At 37.6% G+C, this 26702-nt stretch overlaps 1 protein-coding gene across 6 annotated transcripts in view; it reads left to right on the top strand.

Moving 5' to 3' along the window:
• Positions 1-26702, top strand: part of LOC135217915 (collagen alpha-1(I) chain-like) — a 494010-nt gene that overhangs the window by 337719 nt on the left and 129589 nt on the right. For 2 of the 6 annotated variants that reach the window (XM_064253997.1, XM_064253996.1), the window contains one exon: positions 20000-20164. The exons of the other annotated variants lie outside the window; for them this stretch is intronic. The gene's annotated coding sequence lies outside the window, so the exon portion shown is untranslated. The remainder of the gene's footprint in view (positions 1-19999; positions 20165-26702) is intronic. 6 annotated transcript variants of the gene reach the window in all.

The raw sequence follows: 26702 nt of genomic DNA, 5'->3' as shown, positions 1-26702 counted from the left end.
AGCGACTTCCCTTTTCCCTTTTCTTTCTTCTCCCCCTCCTCCCTTCACATCTCTCACTTTGTATCTGTTTTACCCCACCCCTCACTCCCCCCACTACCCAGACCCCACCAGGTCGTTCCCAGTGGATGACAAACGGCTTGGTTCCAGATTTCGGGAATGGCGCTGGAAGCGTGAATCAACCCACGGAATGGGCGGTGTCTGGAATGGCCTTAGACGAAGCAGGGATTTTGTGGAGGGGAAAATTTTAGTTATAAATGAAGGAAGAAGGAAAGGTCGTTGCAAAGAGAGAAAAACTTAAGGATCCAAACCCCACTGCAAAAAAAAGAAAAGAAAAAAAAATACTAATAATAGGTTTGTGTTGATGATACCGGCAGTGATATGAAGTGCAGTGTTATCGGATCTTATGGAAGGCGACTTTCATTGTCGATGTACACAAGGCCTCAAACTTTGTATCCACACTGACACTTACTCGTTATGTTGGAATATTTCTGATTTTATTTTTTTATGTCAGTTATATCGCCGATAAGATTCGAAATGCCATGGCCTTTTGACTTATTTTGTAATGTAATAATGACCAAAATGAATGCCTGAGTGCCAAAATATATTAAAATATGAGAGAGGAGAGTGTTGGTCGAGGATCGCGCAAGACCAGGTATAGTGCGGATTCAAAATAAAAAGAGGAGATATAAAATATGAATGATATTTTCCAAAAGAGACACAGGAGTCGCATAATGATCATGAGAAGAGTTATGAGATGATAAAAGTCGAGAAGCGAGGAAGACGAAAGAGAATACTTAGAGAGAAGTGCGAGATATATTTCAATCATTAGGAGTTAACGGGCGAAGGCGTGATGAATTAGATTGTTGTGAATTTATAGATCTATTATCATTTACCGAAAGGGTGGATGAGGGTTATAAGAGTCCCTTTATGTGTGAATTTTCTGAGAGAGAGAGAGAGAGAGAGAGAGAGAGAGAGAGAGAGAGAGAGAGAGATAAATCATGCTGATGGTTTTATTGTAATTGTTAGTTTGTGCTGTGAAATATGCATGTTTATTATGGAAATAATTTGGAATACACCATCAACGATATTTCTAAACGGAGAAAACATAGCATTTATGACATTATTTTTATCATAAAAATTAAACCCCACAAGAGCTGATTTCGAAACAGAAGAAAATAAAGCTTTTGAGAGGTGGAAGCAAGAACCGATCCAACAGGAGCACAGTACAGCACTTGTAAGAAACGTGGAGTGAAACGTCAAAGTATCTCTTGAGAGGGTGTATAGACTAATAACAGAGGGATAGAGGCAACCTTGAGTGGAGCGGAAATGAATGAAGAATTGACCGACTAAAAGACTCCGTTCTCTTTCATTTCGTAGCGCGAATGATTTAACCTTTAGGCGTCGATGACCAAAGGCGTTGGGGATCGTGTCACACATATTTAGAAGCGAGTCAATCCCGCATGTATAAGAAATAGGAGTTAAAAGCCTCTTGTAGGGTAATTAGGATAGTAAAAATATCCTCTTCATCATCATCTTTGCCGTTACGCCTAGATAGCTACCAAACAGCTCTGTTCATGGGAGGAAATTAGTTTTCATTAAATAATTTCTTATTAGGTCAATCGATGTATCACGGCATTCATATTATTATTAAATTTGTGTAACAGGTAAGTGGAGGGAAAAACTTTGATGGGACAGTAGCTATAATGAAGCGTGGTTCCTGAGAAAGGGTCACTTAAGATAGGGAAAGAGATTAAGCATGAATCAAAAGCAATGAGAAACTGTAGAAGTAAAATTGAAATTGAAAGATGAAACGAAAGCTAGCGAAAGAAGACGAGGCATAAGATAGCGAAGACCACATCTCTCTAAGCAAACGGTCTATTCACTGACAAAAGCAACAAGAAGCTGCTGCGAATTCATTTTATTGTTTGAAGATTACCTGAGTTTCATGTTGCCCAGCATGAACAAGTCGCCGATGTATTGCAGAAAGCTTGACGTTACTAGGAATTGGTCTAGTTAAATTGATATGCTTGAGCGCTGAGGTCATTTTTTAAATTTCCTATTGAAGTGTTACGGTACCAGAGGGATAATTAAATCCACGTTATATTAGATTAAGTAAGACATAATTTTCATGTCGTGAAATATTGATACAGTTTTAGTGAAATTTTGAGTGGATCTAAAGAGGGTTACGTGATGTAAGTTTGAATAGGATAATGTTTGCACAGGCTGATGAATAATTTAGATAAGGCCAACAACGTTGTATAGGAAATTAAAAAGAGAGCAGTAAGGAGAGAATGTAAGGGACAAAGGAAGGATAGCAATGTAATAACAGTTCATATGAAATGGAAAATGTTTCAGCATGTGGGAGCAACAATAAATGGTAATGGTGTTAAGTATATCTTAGTTTAGCCAAGGTATATAGAGTTTAGCCAGACCACTGAGCTGATTAACAGCTCTCCTAGGGCTGGCCCGAAGGATTAGATTTTCATTTACGTTGCCAGGAACCAATTGGTTACTTAGCAACGGGGCCTACAGCTTATTGTGGTTTTCGAACCACATTATATCGAGAAATGAATTTCTAATCTCCGGAAATACATCCCCTGATTCCTCGCTGGCTGCAGCTGGGAGTGAACTCGGGCTAACAGATCGGTAGGCGAGTATGCAACCGACTCGTCCAGCGAGGAGCTTCAATGGTAATGGCGTAATACCAACTAGACATCATTGCATAGAACTAAAATTAAAGATAACCCAAAGGACACCTAGGTTTTCGAATTGTGGTTTGAAGGGAGTTAAGATATAGAAAGGCTTACGTCAGCACGAATCTCTAATTGAGAGTTGTAATAATAAATTAGGTGCTGGAAAGATGAGATGGTCACAGAAGGGTTGATGGAAAAATAGGATTGGGTAGAGAAGCTGCTAAAAAAAATTTTTTTTTGTTGGAATGAAGAAACAGGTAGATGATGAAAAGGAGAAATAGGCATGAAAACTATTAAACTCGGCAATGGAAATAAGAAATGGGAGATAATGGAAATAAGAAGAAAAGGGGCTAATGGAAGGAAAAAAGTTGTACAGATCCTGGTGACCGATGTAATAAAAGGAGAAATGGGCATAAGCACTATCAAACAAGCTGATTGAATAGCAGAAATGGAAATAAAAACATGTAAACAAGATGACCTGAAGAAGAAATGGCCAAGAGAACTGTTGAAGGAGCCGACGAAAAGAACAGATCGTGTGAACTCTTAAACAGGAGAACGAAAAGAACAAACGGGAGGTGATGGGAAGAAGAAAAGGGTCTAAAGGATATCCAAAGAGATTATGAAACGAAAAAATTGGCACGAAAATGATTAAACAGGATGATGGAGAGAAAAATTGGCCATAAGGACTTTCAAACAAGATACCGGAAAGATCACACGGGAGCTGGCGGAGAGAAGAAATGAGTAAAAAAAGACAACAACAAAAATTCCAGAAAGCAGAAATGGAAACATGCACCGTTAAACGAGAATGGAAAGAAGAATTGGGAGATAATGAAAAGAAGATGATGGAATGGTGAAATGTGCATAAAAACTATTAAACAAGTTGATGGAAAGAAGAGAAGGTCATAGAGGTTTTAATCAAGACTATATAACAATAAAATAAGAGACGGTGGAGAGAAGAAATATGGATAAAAACGGTTAGGTGATTTGAGGAAAATAAGAAATGGGCATAAAAACTGTGAAACATGATTATGGAAAACAGAAAAGGAAGATGAAGGAAAGAAGAAGAAATGTTCTACAGACTTATTAGAATAGATTGTAACAAGAAGAAAATGGTCATTAGAACTTTTATTCAAGATTATGGAAAGAAGAAATGGGAATTGATGGAAAGACGAGTAGGCATGGTAGCTATTAACTGAAATGATGGACTCGAGAAACGGCCTTGAGAAACGAAAATGAAAAAGAAATAGACATGCTTGACGTAATGAAATGAGTCCCACATTGATGCCGAGGAGAGAGAGAGAGAGAGAGAGAGAGAGAGAGGAAATTCAAAGCGTTGTGCGCACACAACCTGCCTTTGTTGGAGGCAGCAATAATGATAAATCTTGTGAAGCTTGATAATTACTCTTGTTATTTACGTGTTTTTCCACAGTAGAAACTCTTGATGATATTTAAAAGGATTAGAGTAAAAGCTAACAAAATGGAGTCCTATATATATTTAGTTATTACGAAGAATGGTTGCAGTGATGCTAGTATTTGGTTTGTATCGTGGAAAATACCAACTATTATTGTAGTGGTGATTATTACTATTATTATAATTTAGGAAGGAGGTATACCTTCTGTCCAAGCATGTTTTGTTGAAGGATGAATTGAATTTATATTAAGTTTTTAAAAGATTTCTTATAATTCGCCTTTCCTGTGCTTAACTATTGGTCGATAATTGACCGATGTTCATATTTCGGTGGATTTAAATAGCGCTGTACAGCAGAGTTGCAGTAATTATTATTTTTGTGTGTTGATGGTGATGGTCATGAACGAAATGCATAGTCAGGATATAAGAAGCAGAGATGAAAATGATCAAAATAAGTCAGCGGAGGGAGGGAGAGTGAGGGAGGGAGGGAGGGGGCGGCGCAGATCTTAGCGAAATCGAGAATCCAAAGGCGGCGGCGGAGGCGGACGGAGGGACAGAATCCGAGTATTCGGTAATAAGGGCGAAGTTGTCCAAAAAGCGAAGAGCGGCAGAGACGAAATGGCCTTCATGATCCATGGCACGAACGACTGGTGATTTAATCCAGTGAGAGTTGCACTCAGCGTCGAGAAGTTGAAAAAGAGGGGTAAGTGATGGAAAAGGGGACACGGCATAATAAAGAAAAAGGGTGGCGGAAGGGAAAGACATAATAAACGAAAGGGTGAGAACGAAGGGAAGACCTAATAAAGAAGGGGGAAATGCAGAAGGATCCGAAGAATCGAATAAGGGAATAACAATGACAGGGAAAGAGAGGAGATAGATGGAAAAAATAAAGAGCTCGGCAAAGGGTGGAGAGAGAGAGAAGAGGAAGAGGAAGAGAGAGAACCAGAGAGACGAGATCCCTTGAGAGAGAGAGAGAGAGAGAGAGAGCTCTTTATGTTGGATTCGGCTTAAAGGAGGCGGAGAGGAAGGAAGGAGCAAGGGCTGGGTTGATGGTGAACCGGAGAAGAAAAGGCGCAGAAACTATGAATTATGTTTCTGAGAAGGGACGAGCGTGCGCTCTTGTGTGCGCGTCGTTCTTGCCCTAAAAGTGAGAGAGCGTCTGCTGCTATAGAGAAAAAGCCTTCCTTTCTTTTTTTTCTAAATATTCCTCGAGAAGAACCGGCAAGAGAAAGGGAACTAGTGGATAATGTATTCGCTGATTGACACAAAGCGAGAAAAAGCAAGGATTAGGAAGGGGGTGGTATTGTTTGTACAAGCAGAATGGCAGAAAGGTTTCAGGGTGATAAATGGCGAATTCGATGGACTATGCTGGGTTTTGTTTAGAGAAAACAGCAAATGCATTTAGTGTATATTACTTGATAGTTAGTCCTCTATCAAGCTCTCGGCTCGACTCACTTTTACATTGTCAACCGGCAGCAATACTGAGCAGATTGTTAAGCATTTACTATGTCAAATTGCTTCCGAAAGCTTCCTGTTGTCTTTCAATATGTCGAATGCATTCGTGTGAGACGATGCCCTTATGTAAGAAAAGAGAAACTGGGTAGAAAAAAATAACTGGTTAATAACGTCAAATTCATTAGCAGGCAAATGTCACTTTGTGATATCTACTGGTAAGGGATTATGAAGTGAAATGTCAGTTGCTGCCTTGAAAGTCTTGAAACCGGAAGTCCTTTTCGTCTTTGGTGCTCGACAATGTCAACTGAGCATATGCTTAATTAATGTGTGTACTCACATTTAAGGATGAAACTTTTACGCAAGTAGTTTCCGTCAGGATTTCTAAGTATTTTTGAATAATTGTTAGAGGAGTAGTTTTATTATAGTTTTAATCTTGATTGTCATGAATTAAATTTATGAATATTTGAATTCCTGGAAACATTCTAACGATATTGTATTACCGTGATGTTTGTAAAAAAAAAAAATGTGTTGTATATTACATTAAAGATGACTTAGTGCATTTAATTTCCAATTTTTGGTTAAACTAGACTTTTGATGTCATTGCTAGGTATAACAGAAATTTTATTTTCATCCTTTGAAAGTAATTTTATTTAATTTATACTATTGTTGAAGCAGGTTCTCTCTCTCTCTCTCTCTCTCTCTCTCTCTCTCTCTCTCTCTCTCTCTCTCTTGGTAACTGCTGCTACAATAAATATTGCATATTTCCGATATCTTCCAAGTTTCATAACAGAAATTAGTTTACAGAAAAATTACGACGTTTAACCTTCCGGGATAAGAACCGATTTTATGCTGTTGGTTTTAATTGCTGGCAGAGCTTTTTGTTTACGCTCCAGTTATTTAGAAAATGTTAAAGAAGGCTTTCAGATTTCGCGAAATTCTCAATAACTGTTTTCTCAAAATCGAGTCGACACACTGAGGTTATTGACAAGATCGTGCAATTATGTTCTCGGCTCAAAAGTCAAGTTTATCCAAAAATATTGATTTCTGCTTCTTTCAGAAATTCTCCTTTCCCGTTACCGCTCATTGCCCCTTCCTCCCCCCCCCCCACCCCCCCCCCTCCCCTCCCCCCCCCCTCCCCTCCCTGCCAATTATTCATACTGCAGTCACCTCTGGCTACACCCCCATACCCCTGAACCACATCTGTCCCACCATACTGATTTCCCCCCCCCCCACCCCCCCACCCCCAACACCACCTCCTCCTCCCCCTCCCCATACCGCGTTTTCCCCCTTGGCCAGAGGCTCTTACTTCCCATTATACCTAAGTTACATATATATAAATATATATATATATAATATATATATATATATATATGTGTGTGTGTGTGTTGTGTGTGTGTGTGTGTGTGTGTGTACATATATACACTAATGAAGAGAGAGAGAGAGAGAAAGAGAAATTCTTATTGACTGTGACCCAGTCTTTTGCTTTGGATGCTTTTGTTTGGTTTTCTTGTGTGCATTCAGAGATTCTCATTAATCCGACGCAAGAGGAAAGAAAAAAAAATCCGTCGGTCATTAATATGGTCGTTGGAATTCTTTTAAGAAACTTTTTTTTTATTCTCTTTCATTCAGCGTTTTATATTTTCTTTTGGTTGAGTATTTGCGGTCTTTTATTTATACGTTTTGCCGTGGTTTGTAAAAATTATTTTTCAGTGTTTAGATTTATAGTATTTGAAGAGGGCTCTCTCTCTCTCTCTCTCTCTCTCTCTCTCAAGAATGTTTTAGGTTGTATTTGTATGAATTGGATACAGGGTTTCAATGGGGTTGCTCTTGAATGTGTTGTTTATAATTAATGGTGCCCTTCAAATTCATATTTGGTTTCCGTATTTTCTATTTCATTTTTCTCAGAAGGAGAAGAGGAGCTCGTTCGAGAGCCATGGAATATCGTTTCTTCGACAGCAGTAGAGTTTGGGACACGTTAATGATTTTCCTTTTCAGAAGAACACGAGAGGCTGCCGTGTCTATAACAACGGAGGTAATTCATTCTATTATGATCCTTCCGATTGTTGTTGTTCTTATAATAATGATAAAGACGGCGATGGTGATCATTTTAGTTTGATGTTTGCATTCTTTTCGAAATCAGTGGGTAGTTATTTTACGGTGTATATTTAATTAAGGTAGTTTCTCTCTCTCTCTCTCTCTCATCACGCAATTCCTGTTTCCATTTGTAAGTAGATAGGGAAGATCATTAGGAGAAACACTTAGATAAAAATTATTAGAATTTTTCCTGGGAAAAAACCGCGAATGTAGTAACCATTTACCGTTATCCTTCAGTAGCAACCTTATTGACATGATGTGATAACAAAAATGTAATGGCTTGAGGGTTTGACGTTGATCAATTTTATTTGTGTGGGCTCCACGGAGTCATGGAGTGCAGTTTAAATTTAAATTCAGAAGTAGCTGGCATTTATCAGTCGAGGTCATACTTATAGTCTCTCTCTCTCTCTCTCTCTCTCTCTCTCTCTCTCTCTCTCTCTCTCTCTCTCTCTCATTAAACAATTGCTAATTCATTAGAAATTTCAGTCCTTTGTCACCCACTTTGTCAGTTACGTGCTGTTGAACACGAGGTGCGCTCCATAGTCTCGTGTGGTCAGTGATTTGTTTTGTCGTTGAAGTATTAATTATTTTGAATTTAGAATAATTTCTCAAGTTTGTAACTAATTTTGTAACATTCTGGTAGATGACGGTTATGAAGCTTAGGTTTTATTGATCTCTAACGTTATCGGAGGTGCCTTCGTATAAATGAATGAGAAGGATTTTAAAATGAGGAAACCTGTGTATAATAAATAAAGATGTGTGAAAAGCCGAAATTTCGCCACAAGGGCACTTCGGAGACGAACACAGAGAGCGCTGTTTTTCTATGAAGAGCCGGAGAGCGAATACTTGAAAGAAAACGCCTGAATTATAAGTGGAAATTGAGGGGAATATAGAAATTAGGAGTGAAGAAAGAAGTCTGAGTATGCTTTAACTTCAAAGGAAATTTTCAAGTTTGGTAAGATTTAATTAGAAGTAAGCAGTCTCACGTATTGCAGTTTGTGGTACGTGTTCATTGGGGCATCTGTGAAAAATGCCGAGTTGTGAGAAATATTGCTGCGTGCTCATTCGGAAGTCGTCCTTGTGTGCTTAAGCGATTATTTCATTTAAATGTGTTTGCGATGTTTTTTTAAATAGTTTTTCCCCTGTGTATATTCATAGTGGACATTCTTCGTAATGTAATTTAGATATTTATTAGATAGTAAAACTCCGAAATATTTAGTAGGATATCATACGTATACATTGACGCAAAAACAAATTCCCCAAATACTCATTTTTCGGTCAGTGTGGACTGAAGTTTCAATATTAATACTGATTTTTTTTTTCATTTGAAAGTAGACGTCTTATTGTATAGATGAACTTTTTAATTCCTTAACAAATTCATTTGAAGATGAAATTCGTATTTCGAAAATTTGGTCCCGTTTTGAAGCATTCCAAATTTAAGAATGTTTTATTTTTTGATACCAGACATTTGTATGAACATTTTTTTAAAGCAAAAGTCTAATTTCCAAGGAATTTCTCAAGCTGAGGGTGAGGTTTTTGGAATTGTCAAAGATATCCTCGTTTGAAGAGGAAATAAAGCAAGTGAAAAATGCGCCGAAGTATCTTCGGCGCAATCAAGTTTTCCGTACAGTGTATAATGAAGTATGAATCTCAGCCATGGCCTATGAAACTCTCAACCTACCGTAGTGGCCTGTGTTGCTGCGATGCCAGACGCATTATTATGGCCAACTATAATCTTTAAAATTAAAACCACTGAAGCTAGAGGGCTGCAATTTGTTATGTTTGATGATTGGAGGGTGGATGGTCAACAACCAACTTGCAGCGCTCTAGCCTCAGCAGTTTTTAAGATCTGAGTGCGGACAGCGCGGACAGACTTGTCCAGACAAAGCCTTCTCAATAGTTTTCTTTTACAGAGAACCAACATTGGAAAAACATTTTGTTGCAATTTATCATATTTTCTATTAAGTTTTCCCTTGCGAAAGTGGAATTGATAAAAATGTGAAACAGTTGTTAGGATGTGGTCTTTTGAGGATATTAGCTACGTTCAAGATTTTTCATCTTTAGCAATTCACAACTTTGGTAGAAATTATGGGAAGTAAAAAACTATCCCCCATTTTGATCAGAAGTTGAAATCACTCTCTTTAGCTTTATTTAAAAAGTTTCCAAGTCATAAGAATAGGATCACTTCACATAGTTGTATCCATACGTACATAACATAACACACACACACAGACTCTTGCAGTCAGTAAATGTAATACAGAGCAAATTATATTTTCGCAGATGTTGATAGTTAATGTATTTTTATTTATTTATTTATTTATAGAGAGAGAGAGAGGAGATGACGAGAGGAGAGAGAGAGAGAGAGAGAGAGATTTTTTGCACACACCGGTTTAGTATCTCTTCCAGATGCTTGTTTTTAATATTTTTAATATTTGTCTTGAGGGTTACGTTAAAGATTACGTCTTTGATATTATAACACTCAGTAAATGAAAAGTGCAAGTTACAGCAAAGAGTAATCACAAATTATGTGCCGCCTGAGTTATATAATTGTTGCTGTTACTGTTGTTCCTGCGTCGAATGGTGGTGGTATGACATTGGCATATATGACTAGTTACGGGAACGAAACGGCGGAAGACACGCGGAGAAGTTTACCTCTGGAGTATAATCGATATTGCGTTGGTAGTCTGAGAGTAAACTACACGCTCGACTCCGCTCCCGCTACAGTCTTATTGGCTTGGGTTTCAACAACATATTAACATCTTGGGTTTCAAGGTCCCAGGACAGGGTACTTGAACATCGGCGAAGCTAGTCACTTGAAATCATTTGATAATTATTACTATGCCTTTTTACTACGGCTACTACGTGTACTGCCTCTATATATCCTCGTACTCTGTACGGTCATGTTTTGAACTTGCTCGTACTATTCTTAGATGTGCCAGTTGCAGCTCCAATACATTAAACTTGTCGGTGCATCATCACTCTACCACTCTACCGTTTTCTTTTCTTATTATACCGTGACTTTATTGTTTCTCTCTCTCTCTCTCTCTCTCTCTCTCTCTCTCTCTCTCTCTCTCTCTCTCTTTTCCACGAAGTTCTTTCATTCCTCTACGGCCTTTCCCCTCCACCACTTACTCGATAGCCTTCATAATCCGCATGCTCCCTTTCTCCCTCTGTTGGCGTTTATGCCACTTCCTTCTCAACCTTATTATTTTTTCTTATTTTCATATTTGTACCTTCTGTTGTTAGGCTTCCGTTCCCCTTTATCATCTCGAAGTGAAAATCTAATTACAATTATTATTATAATTTCGTGAACTAAAGTAAATTTCTGTTTTTGCCGCTTTTTCAGGTTTTTAAGTTGAAAGAACAATTGTAATAAGGATAGACTTTGATTTTGAACATTATAGGGTTTTCAGTTTTTTTGGTTTTTTTTGTTTCATTCCGTTTTATGTCATTGGCTTTCGACGAGAGAAAGTCTCTCTCTCTCTCTCTCTCTCTCTCTCTCTCTCTCTCTCTCTCTCTCTCTCTCTCTGGCGAGGTCGAGTCTTCAACCGGGGGAAAGGCAGATGGGTACATTTCTTAAAATCCAGCGTGCCTCAATTAACCTAAGACGTGAATTATGAACTTAGTTTTAGGTGACTGTTGTTGGTCGCAGTTGGAGAGAGAGAGAGACGAGAGCGAGAGAGAGAGTGAGAGAGAGAGAGACACAGAGAGAGAGAGAGAGGACGTGAGCGTTCGTTGCCCAGTCAGAGTATACCATCAAAATTGAAGCCTCGACGAGGTATTTTACTCCCGACTAAGGTCAAACCATTTATTATTCTCTCTCTCTCTCTCTCTCTCTCTCTCTCTCTCTCTCTCTCTCTCTCTCTCTCCTTACATCTTTATTTTTGTCTTTCAATTCACTCTTGTCATCTTTTTGTGGCCCTCCTATATTTTCCTCCCAGCTTCCTTCCCAACTTTTTTCATATTGCTCCTCCTCCTCCTCCTCCTCCTTCCTCCTCCTCCTCCTTCGTTTTCCTCCTTAGAGAAGCTTTGGATGCTGGCCAGACTCGTGCATCACAACAGAACCTGCCGCTGACGCTCTGAAATTACCCTCTCCAAAGATTTACGGTCGTGGTTTTTGTGTGTGCATGGCTCTCTCTCTCTCTCTCTCTCTCTCTCTCTCTCTCTCTCTCTCTCTCTCTCTCTCTCATTTGTTTATGGAATAAGCGAGAATGACTTTTATTGACTTCCTACTTTATAGCTGATATCTCTTCATATGAGTGGATTTTTGACATAATACATAGTCGATTTTTTTTCTTATCCCAAGCGTATGGTTGAGGTGTGAACCTAACAGCTGTTTGTGTGTATGTTAGTTCTTACAGTAATGATAATCGGAGGCCAGTGTGGATTAATTTTGAAATTTTTCGTTCATTCTGAATAGTGCCAAGTAATTTGCAAGAACAACGATAAAGAAAACGGTAAATTTATAATAAGTAGTCTTGTTGAAAGTGGAGGAAAGAAATTGCTTGATTCGAATTGTTTTTCGAGTACTTTTCAAGAGAGCCGTGAAAGTATTCCTCGCGAGAGTTATGGTACAGGTGCCACGGAATCTGGAATGTCACCTAAAACTTTGATAGTCAGTGCCACGTGGGGCTTCTTTAGTGGTTGCCACATGGGGATTCTGAAGTTGGTGCCACATGGCCCTTGTGGGTGCTAAATACTGCGTTTGTTACTGGTGTTACTTGGCACATGTTGGTGCCGCTTGACATTTTTCTTTTTCTAGCCCCGCACTCAGTTGTTATATGCGGCGCTTTAATTGATTATGTTACCCGCCTTGGTTTTTCTATATAAACTTACATACATTTTGTGTTGAAGGAAACTTCATTTTTTTTTTAGCGCGATTGATGTTGCAATGAAGCGTGCCGCATGGAGATGAGATATTGGCACGGCCGGCGTTACCTGGCGGCAATTATCTTGTTTGTGTCGGCAAACACTTGCGGTTGAGGGTATTGGCACTTGTGTGGTGCTGCCACGTTGAGTTTTGTCCACTGCAGCCATTGGCCTCACGAGCATCATGCTACTGAACTGTCTGGTTTTCTCTTGTCTCTCATAATTCTCTTTCCCAGGATTTGGCTGACGATTGGTTGATTGATTCAGGGTGATATGGCGTGACAATGCCATTTTTTTTTTCAACCCATCCGCTGTCTTTTAAAGTTACATAACTAAAATTAATGACAGGAGACAACACACACACACACACACACACAAGGTAGATGTCGATAAGTTAGGCCATTGGTCGAGGCAAAAGTATCACTTAAAATCGCACCAAACGTTCAAGATATCGTACATTGATATTTTTTAATAACTGATAGCATTTCTTATGTGCAATTAACTGTCAGTGCTTTTTTTCCGCCATGACCGAGAACTTTTTTTATCCGTAATTGCTGAGCTGCCTGTTATTTGTAAATTTAGAGTGTTTGATTTATGAAATGGTCATCTCTTGTGTTATTTTTATTTTTTTCAGGGATATTCGTAACGCCAATTGTTTTTGATGAGCATCAGTCATATGATCAGTTGGTATGAACATCTCTCCTTGGCTCCGGAGGCGTCCGCAAATAACGCCTTTGTTAGTGTCCTGTGGAAGGTTGCGTCCAGAGGTCGGATGACTGTTATTACCGAAATGATCTGGAATTATAATTAAGAGTCTGGGACTGGTTTCTTTACAAAATACAGGTCTGCGTTGCCAAAGGGCGTCCGGGGGTGGGGGAGAAAATGCTTCCTAGGGGTAGCAGTGATGAAGTAGAAATCGGTTCCAGTAGATTCTGTGAAGCAAAAATAATTTAGTGAAGTGGTCATTAATAAAATGATACGTTCGCCGGCGACTCTTCCTGGGTTGGAATCCTCCTCTCGTTTTAGGTTTTCTTGGTCTGGAAATGTTGCCAGCAATTTCGTTCAGTTAGTTGATGTACATTGTGTAACGCAAACCCTTGTGGTAGCTATAAAAGATACATTATTTGATGCACACCTTTGTGGTAGCTTTAAATGATACATTATTTAATGCAGATCCTTGTGGTAGCTATAATTGATTTATTTAATGCACACTCTTGTGGTAGTTATACAAGATACATTATTTAACACACACCCTTTTGGCAGCTATAAATGATTTATTTTTTTAACGCACACCCATGTGTTAGCTATAAATGATACATTGTGTAACGCACACCCTCCTGGTATCGATAAATGATACATTATTTAACGCACACTCTCTTGATAGCCATAAATGATGCTTTATTTAACACACACACACACACACACACACATGTGGTAGCCATAAATGATACATTATTTAACACACAGCTTCATGGTAGCTGTAAATGATACATTATTCAACACACCCTTGAGGTAGCTATCAATGATACATTATTTAATGTACACCCTTGTGGTAGCTATAAAAGATACATTATAAGTGATACAATTTTTTTAATGCAAACTTGTGGTACCTATAAAAGATACCTTATTTAACACACCCTTGTGGTAGCTATAAATGATACTTTATTTAACGCACACCTTCATTGTAGCTGTAAATGATACATTATGTAATGCACACCCTCATGGTAGCTGTACATGATACATTATTCAACACACTCTTGTGATAGCTATAAAAGATACATTATTTAATGCACACCCTTGTGGTAGCTCTCACCCTTGAGGTAGCTATAAATGATTTATTAGGTATTTAATGAACACCCTTATAAATGATACATTATTTAACGTCCACCCTTGTGGTAGCTGTTAATGATACATTATTTAACGCATCCTCCTGTAACTGAAGAGGAATCTGTTCTTAGAAATGAAATTTTGTCAAAGATTTATTGGAGTGACAGCTGAAATTTATTGAAATGAAGACCCGAAAGCAAATGCAGGATTTAAATTGGTTTTTATATCCCAAAATTTGAAGTTGACATACGTTTATTATAAGCCCATATAAATGCATGCATGTACATGATGTTCGGGTGCCCAATAATATATTATATATTATATATATATATATATATATTATAATATAGATATATATATATATATATATATATACATATAGTATATATATATATGAAGAATCTTGTTTTTATTGTAGAAATGTCCTTTATTAGCGAGATATGGAGTGTTACCCTCACTGCTGGGGATTTTGTCGTGGATTATCATTTTAATCTGGGTATTTGAGGGAAAAAGAGGAGCCGAGAGGGGAGGCTGACATGGGCTGCTGTTAGTGGATTGTGAGGTTTTATTGGGTTTCTCTGGAGACCAAGTCTCAAGAAGTACCTGTTTCAAAAGTATTTCTGAGTTTTGTGTATTAGGAAAGTGTAGCCGCCGCCTGTTAATGTTTGTCTTGCTATACACGTACAACGTTCTCTGTGTTAAGCCTACGTTTGTAACCATTCAAGTGGCATTTTTACATTTAAAGACCTGATATAAATTATTTAGTGGAAATTATCAATAAAGAAACGTGGTTTTCCCTTCCGTATGTTTACTAACTCAAGAAATTTCATAACTAAGTTATAATCAACTTCACAGCTCATTTCTAATTTTATTTCCACCTTACATATATTCCGTGATTTATTGGTAACGGTCCTTCATAGAATTTCTCGATCTTTCTTTTGACGTTCGTGAACCCTTAGATGGAGTTTCTTTGCGATCGGCGATCTTGGTTACGATATCTCCGTTGCTCTGTTCTTCATTGTGCCGTTGGTGGTCAGGTGGCGAGATCTTCTTTCTTTTCCGGAGACACGCATATTGTGTTTGTCCATCTGCACCTATGGCCTGGTTAATAAGAATGCAGAGTATATGATGACTCCAGTTAATTTTTAGAAGAGTACGTTATGTTTTGATTCTTCCTTGCGATGCCTGAGTTAACCCTTGTACGTTACTTTCGTGTAGCAGAAGTAAATTGCTTTCAAGGGGAATATATTGGTGAGACTGTTGATAATTTTAATTTGCTATTTGATACATTGGATAAAGTGACCCCCTCCCTTTATAAATATATATGTGTGTGTGTATATATATATATATATATCATATAATATATATATATATATATATATATATGAATAACTTGATCACGAAGTATGTAAAACGTGATGCTATGTATAAATAAAGGTTTTTTGTCCTCGAAGGAAAAAAATGAAAAAAGCGAGATAGCCAAGTACTTTCGGTCCTGTTCGGACCCTTTACTGGGGGGTCCAAACAGGACCGAAAGTACTTGGCTATATCGCTTTTTCATTTTTTCCTTCGTGGAAAAAAACCGTTATATATAATATATATATATATATATATATATATATATATATATATATATATATATATATATGTATATGTAATACACACACACACATATATATAATTTACGCGTTTTAGACTTTATTTCAGGATGCAAAGACCCCAATAACATCTGGGTAAACAAATTTGAATTTAGGACTCCACTTTCGAAAAACTACTTGTAGTTGACGCCATCTCTCTTAATGACTTCTATAAATCATATGTTGAAGAGAAAAAAAGGGGGAGACATAGCAGAAAGAAGATATGATCACAAGGGAGCTATCATTGATAATGAAGTCAGTATTGTGGCAGCCACAGATTGTTGAAATGAAAATCATCAAACGTTCATTGGAAGGCGGGAAATCAGTATTCAAGGACAGTGAAGTAAAAAAACCGTGGCGAATTATCAAAGGAGCACTCACTGACAACCTCCCCTCTATGATGGGGAACAAATCCTTCGCTAAGCTGAACTCCATCAGCAGAAGCCAGGTAAGCAAGGAGGCCTAATTACATAAGGTAGTCTAGGAGTGGGGTATTCCTGTTTCCCAAAGTAATACCCCTCCTATGCCCCAGGGAAATAGGAACATCACCCATATGACATCAAACTGTCAGCAGGAACAAATATCACATATCCACGGGGTATACGGATATCCTCGTGAGCCCGTACTGACATAAGGCCAGGTCTTTCTAATAGTAACAAAATGTGTAACAGAGCACTGCTTATTTTAGACGCTAAAGATGGGAAGTGCCTCCCGATGGCTAAGGTTTCGTACTCACTGGTTTTGTGTAAAATCTGCAATACGTAATTCACAATAGCAAAACGAAAACAACGTAAGGTATCTTTATCCACTATGGAAACGTCAGTCATTTGCTTCATTTGGTTCAATATTATAAAACGACAAACGACCGTGTTGGCTGGAACTCAGCGCTGCTGTCTCGCCTACCCTCCCGATCCCCTTCCTTACCCCGCCCTGGGTTGAAGGAGGAGGATGGATGTCTCCCATCCGGGACGGACAGACCGGTTTGCGGGATTGGGTGACTGTGCCATGTTTCCCCTACTGTCAGCTGGGGAGGACAAACAAGAAAAATTAAATCTGATTTTTATTATATCATAGGTTAAGAAAATCAAGATATTTCCATACAGTGTGTATATATAATTGATATGCATGTCTTAACTTTATTGTTTCCATCTCTTCAAGTAAATGTAAAAGAACAGAAACGCTGCGACTTGTTGCTTGCGCTTAGGAAACGGAAAAATGACTCTTATAGACTTTTGCAGTAATATCTTGCAATAATTGTGATGATTTAAGTCCATATTTTGTAGTGAAAAATATGCCTTTGGGAATTATTGAGGTTATAGTCCTAGGTCCAAAAAATCAGTGGGAAAAGGTGTTATCCTCTTCGTTTATACAGAGTTAGACGAGGCAGAAAAGACCAACAACTTTTCGAGCAGCCCACCTTCAAAATGAACAACCACGTATGAAAGAAAGGAATTATAGCAAGACTGCTCATTAAGATAGTAGAGTTGGGGAAAAGTATATGTAAATAAATTCTGGCATAGGGGAGAAGGTGTTCTTCAGTAATATTGTAAAAGACTTTCAGAGACTTTGGTATTGCGCGGTGTCACATCGTTGTGCCTCTGGGAAGTTGTGGTTACTGGCTCTCTGAAAACATTAGAAATGGATCTTATGGAAACTCGTCTGACGATGGTTCAGGCTACAATAAGCATTGCTAGGGGAAAAGAAACGCCTCTTACGAAGTTACTTGAGAACGATCAAGTTCCGAGGTGCTGTACGACAGATATGCAGACCAGACAAGAGAGCAGAACTGATGCCTACGGCACTAATTTCTTACGTTATATCAAGCCGTAGGGACTATACTTAGTTTTCTGTAGATAGAGTTGGGGGTGATGAGGAAATGTTATGTAAAATCTCTTTGATGACTAAATAATCACCACTATATTTTTAAACTCAAGGGGTTGGGGAGAGGTTAGTAACCGAATCGGACCAGATTAACCCTTTACATTTGGGGCTGATTAAGGCGAGAGGAGAGAAAAGGCAATTCCTAGTCATATCAAAGGCTTTGAACAAAAGCATTTACTAAAGGGGACGATTAATATAAGTATGAAACGAGTAAATGTAAAAAATATATAAGGAAATCTCGAGTAGTTTCATTATTTAGTATGAAATTTTATGGTCGTCTTTGTTTAGGAACCTCAGCATAGCACAGTTGGAATGGAGTTTATGTAACTTTTTTAGAGCCTAGTTTTTTTCTGGAGATATTGTTAACTGAAGATCACCGAATTTTGTATTAAGTCGTACACAGGCTCAAGATTGTGGCATCTTCAGTGTAAGTCTTGCACGAACAAGGTTGGGCATTGAAGTGTCATGACAAAAAGGTTTGTGGCTCACGTACAGTGATCAGTTGTGCTCACGATTTATATTATGCTAGTTATGCTACATATAGAAAAGTGTGTGTGCGCGCGCACGCGCGCATATGATTTTACTAGTCACATACCCTTGTCTGTGGCTGGGTAACAGTTTTGCCTCTCCTACATACTGATATAATGGGGAATGGTTGTTTTCATTATTAATCCAAACCTCCTGTTATTCGATTTTTTCGCTTCTTTTTATATCCTGGCCTCTTCTGAGAGAAGGGGAGAGTTGGTAGGCAGTCTCGTGGCCCTACCATTTAAATGGTGCCAAAAGTGAATTGTTAAAGAGGGGAGCTGGGTGCGAGTTCATTATGGGTAAAATAGGTAGTGAGGGTGTTTGATGGTAGGGTGGAGGGTTACTCTAGTCTAGGAGGTCTGAGGAAAGGAAATGGGTGAGTGAGGGTCGAAGGAATGCTAAAGGCTCCCTCGGTGAGAGTGAGGGGAAAAGGAGACCATCTGAGCTCCGTTACCAAAGAAAACATCAGGGATGGAAATGAATATTATACGGGTGAGACTCTCTATCTCTCTCTCTCTCTCTCTCTCTCTCTCTCTCTCTCTCCAAGTAATCAAATTCTTCTTATCGGGATTTCTGCTATCCTTTCATATATTATTTCATCTGTATTTATAACCATATCATTTCTTGAATTTTAAGAATGTTCCTCCCACAGTTTTTATTAAAGAAATACTGTCTTTGTTAATAATCGTCAGGGTAATTATTTGAATGAAATCCAAGTACACCGTATGATCTAGCTGTGAGAGAGAGAGAGAGAGAGAGAGAGGGCCGTTTGTTTACTCAACCCAAGGCTCTAAAGGAGAGGAAAGGCGTATAAGGACAACAGCGCCTTGTTCTTCACAATCACTTCTCATTTTGGAGGTTAAGATCGACCTGCTTCTCCTCCTCCTCCTCCACTTGACTGAAACATTCTACTTCGAGGTCAAGGGAGAGAGATGGATGAAGGAATCGTGGTTGATATAGAGATCGTGATTATGATTCACAAAATAATTTTTCTACTTATTCTTTTGGGTAGGGTTTTATATTTATCGTCTGAAAACTTTTGATGATCCGGATTATTATTTTTATTATCATTTTGGAAAAGTATCTACATCAGAAAGGGTCTTATTTGCTGTCTTTTCATATAATTTCGTGTTTGCCTTTTTCTTGGCATGGTGCTGGGAGACGAGGGTTATTCAGTGAATATGCTTCCTGACTTGGTTTTATTGTTGATAACTTCTTTTGGGGGCTGAAGAAAACTACGGCTTAATTTTATTATTATTATTATTATTTTTACTCGGTTTTCACCCTTAGTAACTGGAAGATTGTCGAGTTTAGGATAACTGCTCTGCACATAATAGATATATATCAGTACACTCCTAAGGAAACAGAGAGGATGATAAGAAGATGCCAGATATGTTGATTATTCCTTGATTTTCGACAAGTGTCCTCACAGCAAGTAAATATAGTTTATTGAAATGAATCGCGATGATGAGAAATTCATTCGAAACCCACAAATTATCGTTAGTGGCTCAATGGTAATATCTTTCGTGGCACTGTAGCTGTAAAGTTTTCTTTTATTTGATTTCATATCGAACTTGTTAATGAAGCATGTTTTTCTTCTTTTTCAGGTATTTATCGTCACATATGAAGGCGGTCTTCATGGATGCTTTGAGCATGGCAAGTATTCTTGGGCTCCAATGATAGGCCCCGAAGAAATGGAGAATATGAAAATATTGGGTGATCGTTAATGACAACATTGGAAGCAGCTCGCTGGGAATGGAATTTATGAAAAGGCAAGGTTGTGTATGTTATTTTATTATGAATGACGGTTACTGTAACTGGCAGTATTGGTTGGGAAGCTTTGACTTTTTTGAGAGGAGAAAGGGAGCGGGTTCCCGTCCTACCAGGGTAGCTTTGAATAGCACTTTTTTTTTCTTTTTTTTACGATTTCCTTTGTAAGTGTTACGTTGTTCTGTGTAAATTTTCACAACTGACACAGACTTGAGAGCTAATTAAGATACGTCTTTTGAGAACTGCGACGGGTTTTGTGGTCTTCAAGTGGCCGTAATATATATATATATATATAGATATATATATATATATAGATATTAATTATATTTATATATATATGGATTTATATTATATATAAATATATATTATATTATATATATTATACTTCCCTGCCCGAAGTCACACTTATCCTTTAGATACTGCCCATTGTTATGGTTTTCCTTATTATTATTAAACAATAAAAGCAATAATTACGTGTTGGATTTTAAACCTCATGTGGCCCATGGCCATTTGTACTATACTGGTAAGATTAGCGGGAAGTATCTGAAACGCTTAGATGTAAAGCGAAGCCTACTGGTGAAGGAACATATTGGAATATGCTGAATGAAAGACCAATAAACTTTTCTCCATTCTTACGGTTCAACGAGATATGTGACTTTATCCGTTCTTTGGTTTAAACTCCCATTAAAGGAACGTGTTTAGCGTGCATGTAGTACTACGAGAAAAACTTTTTATTTAATTTGAGGAAAATATCATTGGTTACAATTATATTTTAAAACGAGAAATTTACCGTACCTAAGATATCAAAAAGAAAGGCCAAGAACATATATTTATTTGAACATGAGTATAATATTTCGAATTAAAGGATAGAACTCTGATTACTTGAAAATATTCAATACCGTCACCATGTTAGACCAGTTTTACAAATTCTCATTGAACTTGTGAAGTAGATATTTGGTGAAATCTGAAGAATGATGATTCTTTTGTTCTTTAGATAAATATATTTCCGTATGACCTTCACCACTGAGACACCCTTTGTTGAAAAAAAGGGATTCAGTTATTCTTCGGGCATAGAGTCTGCAAAGTTCGTCAGAAAGAAAGACCTTAGACAATTTTTTTTTTTATGACAGCTGGCGCTTTTTGATGTCCTTAATATATTTTTGATGTAGGCCTCTGCGCGTGCTCATTTATTCCTTTGTTTTTTAGACAAAAATAAAAAAGTCCAAGGAGACGCTAAAAATATTGAACTTCATTCATATGTATCTTGCTCAGTTGAAGCACTGGAAGCTTTACATTAGAGCAGGTGGATGCCCCGAGGATCGTTATGTCTGGTTATTAATGTTTCAGTTTTGAGTCTTGTTACGATAATGACTTTGAACGATCCCTGGGCAGCCGTTGAAGACCTCACTGAGAAGGCAGGACGCTTCTTAATTGTTCGTGCACTTGAAATGAGTCACAAATTTTTTTTAAAAAGGATAGTTATTTTTAAGGACAAATACCCAAGGAAGGAATTATGGAAAAGAGCGAACATATGACTTCCTTTCCCGTCTTTATATTTTCAACAGATTGGTTATTCCCGTATGTTGTCTTGACTCTTGGTAGGTTCCAAAGAGATTCAGTTCAGGGTCGATTCTCTTTCAGAATAACACAAAGAAAACAGTTGAGAAAGCGGTTGTTATCTTTGGCAAGTTGAGGACTACATTGGAGTTAATATAGAACGAGCAATATTGCTGCAAAACGTGGGAAAATTCGTTTTATGAGAGCGGTGGAACATATCTTGGTAGGAAAACACGGACTAGATATTGCTAAATCAATTATGAAACCGGGAAATTATTATTCATAAAATCAGTTTTAACAGGCCAAGAGAATCTTTAGCATAAAATGGCAATTACGTAACTAACCGACAACAGTAAAAACAAGTAATTTATAAATTTTTTTCCCACAACAATGACATCACACACGCACACACACACACACACACATATATATATGTATATATATATGTATATATATATATATATATATATATATATATGTGTGTGTGTGTGTGTGTGTGTGTGTGTGTGTATACAATCTAATTAAGATCTTCGAGAAATTCATAAGGAAAACAATAGTAAGACATTGACCGAAAATTACAAACTGCAAAGCAGCCAATCAGCATTGCTTTATCCAAGGTAGAGGAGAATCTGCGAAATCAGCACTATTTATCTTGACTTCTCCAAGACTTCTATAAAACCTGATAACTTTATACTGTGAAGTACTTTGAAAGAAAAACGGATTGATGAACTGTGGAACCCTGGCTAAAAATCTCTCAAATCGAATTCTTCAATTAATTATCAGCAAATTGAGAGCTACCCAGACTTGCCCATGTCGTATCTGGTGTCCCCAAAGAATAGATCTTGGGCCTGTTCTTCTGATTATCTTGATTATTGACATTGATATTATGCAAAACTTCTTTATGTTTATTCGCTCGGGATAATCGCGACTTTGCCAAATCAGACTCACCTGAAAACTATTTTAGAACTGTCCACTGTTTTAGAAAGAACTTCATACCGTAGTCTACCTCAAGCCATAGAGAAACAAGGCGACTTGTAATGGGGAAATTTAGCCAAGTGAAAGACTAGGGATTTACCACCCGCAACGATTGATAATGGCCTATCCATGGGGGACGTACATGATGCAAATAAGTTCTACTGCTCAGGAGCATGGCTTCCGCACCAAGTTACTATTTATGGTCTAGTAACTGTAAGGAAGAAAGTAAAAAATTTGCGAGACATTCCCCATCTTGCGAGCCTGAAAACATTGATACCACTATACTCTGTTTTTTTCCATCTGTCCATCCGCCTGTGGTGTTTGCGCATGGTAACACTGCTTCCTGGGCTTTAAATAATAACCTGTTTCGAATATTAACGGTGTAATTTGCATAAAGTAAATTATTAAAACACTTTTCAGTTGCAAATGTACACCCAGATATCCTTTTATTTACCTAAAACTTACACATAGCGTAACTATTTAAAGCCCGGGACGCAGTGTTACCATGCGAAAACACCACAGGCGGAAGGACAGATGGAAAAAAAACAGAGTATAGATAGCATCAACCGTAGGTCTTGCAACATTGTATACTAATGCACAATCAAAGAGGTTTCGGCTTCAAAAATAACCAGGAGACCAATGAAACCCGGAAACCTTTGTTCTATAACTGGTGTCAAACGCGCTCTTCTATAACTACACTGCAAAGACCAAATCTCAATTATTTGTGCATCGTCAATTGCTCTCACGGTATCATGCATATGTATCTGACTCCGTATCGGCATCTGAAGTGTCAAAAGTCATACATTTATATAAGTGTAAATTAAACAAGTTCTTCGATGTCCTGCCGGATGGACCATGATTTTAGTGCATCTGTCATTTCAGCGACACCACTGCAGGACGCAGTTGTCTCAATCTGGCATCTTCTATTCAGTTTTGGAGGCAGATTAACGTCATTGTTTTCAATAACTGTAACAAATGACGTCTTAGACGCACACAGAGGAGAACCTCAACACGGTAGTAGTCCTACGAAACACCCTGGGAGAAGGGGGGGGGGGGGGTTTGGGAGGGAGGAGGGTGTTGGAACCAGCCCGCACGTAACTCTCTTTCTCTCTCTATCGCTCTTTCGCCCTCTTTCTCTCTTTCCCTTACTCTTTCTCTCTCTAAGTTTTCCCATCTCGAACGGTTGGCTATTACTGCCAATTGAATTGACACAGCACCTACTTAAGCGGGCCCCAATTCCCAAACTCCATTTTTATACTTCTACTAGAGAGAGAGAGAGAGAGAGAGAGAGAGAGTAATGGGGAACAACAAGGCTCTGGAAAAGGCAAATAGGGACCGGATGGTTAAAAGCTAACGGAATACGTAGTAATAAAATAGGTACTGATGTTTATTAAGAGAGTGGGAAATTGCATAATTCATTCTGATATATATATATATATATATATATATATATATATATATATATATATATATATATATATTGTGTGTGTGTGTGTGTGTGTGTGTGTGTGTGTGTCACTACTATAACGTAGATCAAAGCGTGATGTAAATTATCAGCAGAGTATAGGGTACGGAGGAAAAGAAAATGAAACTACGGAGCGCAAGATTATTCGCCATTACATTAAAGTTAGCATTCTTATGGAAACTAAATACACCAGAAAAACAAATAACTATGAAAGGAAACACGTAATATATATATATGTGTATACATATTTTTATTTTTATTTATTTATGTATGTATGTATATGTATAAACTAAGCGTAAAGGAGAAAAAACCACTTTGATTTATTATATTGGATGATCTTCAGGTAAGAAACATATGTTCTGGGTTAACCAAGGTATTACTGAGGGCAATGACAAGTATTTACCGTTAATCTTTGATTTTTCTCTCAAATCGCCTTCAAACCTCTTGTAGAGACACCTATAACTGATTCACTTAAGGTAGATTCTCGGATGAGCCTTATTCTTACGAGACTTTTGTTTGGTGGCCGCTGATTGGCTGGTACCGGGAGGTAGGCAGCTCCCAGCCAATCAGCGGCCGCCAAACTAACGTCTCGTAGGCATAGGCATCATCCAAGAATCTACCTTAAGTGAACCAGTTATAAAAGGTTCTAGATTGTTAGCTAGTGATGAGTTGGGGTCTGGTAGGCTAGAATTTTAGGTGCCCCCTATGGTTTCAGATTTACAGATAGTTTTTAGTTTTCTGTAAAAGTTTTTAGTTTCCTGTAAAAGAAACAATTCAGATAGCTATTTGTCCGTCCGTCCGCACTTTTTCTGTCCGCCCTCAGGTCTTTAAAACTACTGAGGCTAGAGGGCTGCAAATTGGTAAGTTTATTGTCCACCCTCCAATAATCAAACATACCAAATTGCAGCCTACTAGCCTCATTAGTTTTTTTTTTTATGTTAGATGAAAGTTAGCCATGATCGTGCGTATGGCACCGCTGAGTTTCATGGGCCGTGAAAACTCGATTGTTTCATCGGCGCATTTTTTACTTGTTTGATACTGTTTTTGGGTACAAATACATTTAGCGGTATAGTATATTTTCGCATAGACATATAGTTTTCAGGTCGCCAGTAGCTATAGTAAATTGCCCCAGAAAAAGCAGTTATGTTCCTCCCCTGACTTCATTTACGGTTCATTGTCAGCAGTTTCAGCGTATAATTACACACACACACACCACACACACATATATATATATCTATAATATATATATATATATACTAGTACACACACACACTACATACATACATACATTTTTAACTATCAAATACATAATTGTTCTTTTTTTTTTATACAATTACTAGAAGGACGTCATTCAAACTGGATGGTATCTAGTGGAGTTTAATTTCATTTACAAAATAACTCCCACTAGATACCGTCCAGTTTGATTGAGGTCCTATCTATCTGTCTATATATATATAATATATATATATATATATATATATATATATTATATATAAGATATTAGGAAAATTAATTAAACTTTTGACGATGACTTCAGTATTTCTTCTTTACAAGTATACAGAATTTTTGGCGTAGAAAGTTGTTTTGACTAGAAGCAGTCATGTTAAATACGCTACTTCAATTTTTTTTTTACATTGCTAGTAAATATGTTGCTTTGTTATGATTTGAACATTTGTATTTTGATGTGGTGTGAACAGGACAAAAATGAAAATAGTTTTTTTCCAGTAATTGATTAATTTATTCCCTGTATATACATTACATATATATGTTTATATATATACATATGTGTTTGTGTGTGCTTGTGTATTGTAGGAACTTTGTCTCAGTGCCCATAATTCCGTAGGAAAGACCTGCCGCCGTATATTGGAGAATTTTCCCATTTCCGTTCCGTATAAAAAATATCCATTTTGTTTATAAACAACATTGAACGGAAATCTGCTTAGTCTTAAATATGTATTTTGATTGTCATTTCATCCATTTCTGTCGCTCTATGAACAACAGTAACATATTATAATACATACTAATAAAAATAAAAAGTATGTTTTTGGCGTCAGTGATCATGTAAGTTGGTGCGATGGTGAATCAAGTAAACGATCCTGGGTTATAAGAGAGAGAGAGAGAGAGAGAGGATGATGATGATGATGATGATGATGATGATAATAATAGGTGAGTACGGGAATCTGAATTATGTTCGACCATGCTGGTATTTCTTTTGTATACCCTAATATCAATTTTGATATTTAATATGAATAGGACTGGTTGAATATAATCGGGGAATAGCGGGGTTTGTGTACTATGGGAAACCTGTATAAATAACTCAGCAGTGTGCTAGTTGTAGGTAGGGACGATTTACTCAACAAAGCCTTCAGCATTAACGTGACATTTAAGTGGCTATAACGAGGAAGATTGCACCTCATTTTTTTTTTTCTTGGTTATGTAAAATATAAAAAAAAGAACTTATTTAGAGCCACTTTCAAAAATTAACATTATTCAGTCGTATTTACAAAGTTTCCAAAGATATATATTTGGAAACAATTATAAAA

Source organism: Macrobrachium nipponense, chromosome 9 (genome assembly GCF_015104395.2).
Source record: "Macrobrachium nipponense isolate FS-2020 chromosome 9, ASM1510439v2, whole genome shotgun sequence".
Taxonomy (NCBI): domain Eukaryota; kingdom Metazoa; phylum Arthropoda; class Malacostraca; order Decapoda; family Palaemonidae; genus Macrobrachium; species Macrobrachium nipponense.
The sequence above is the reverse complement of the archived record's forward strand: the minus strand, read 5'-3'. Positions and strand labels throughout refer to the sequence as shown.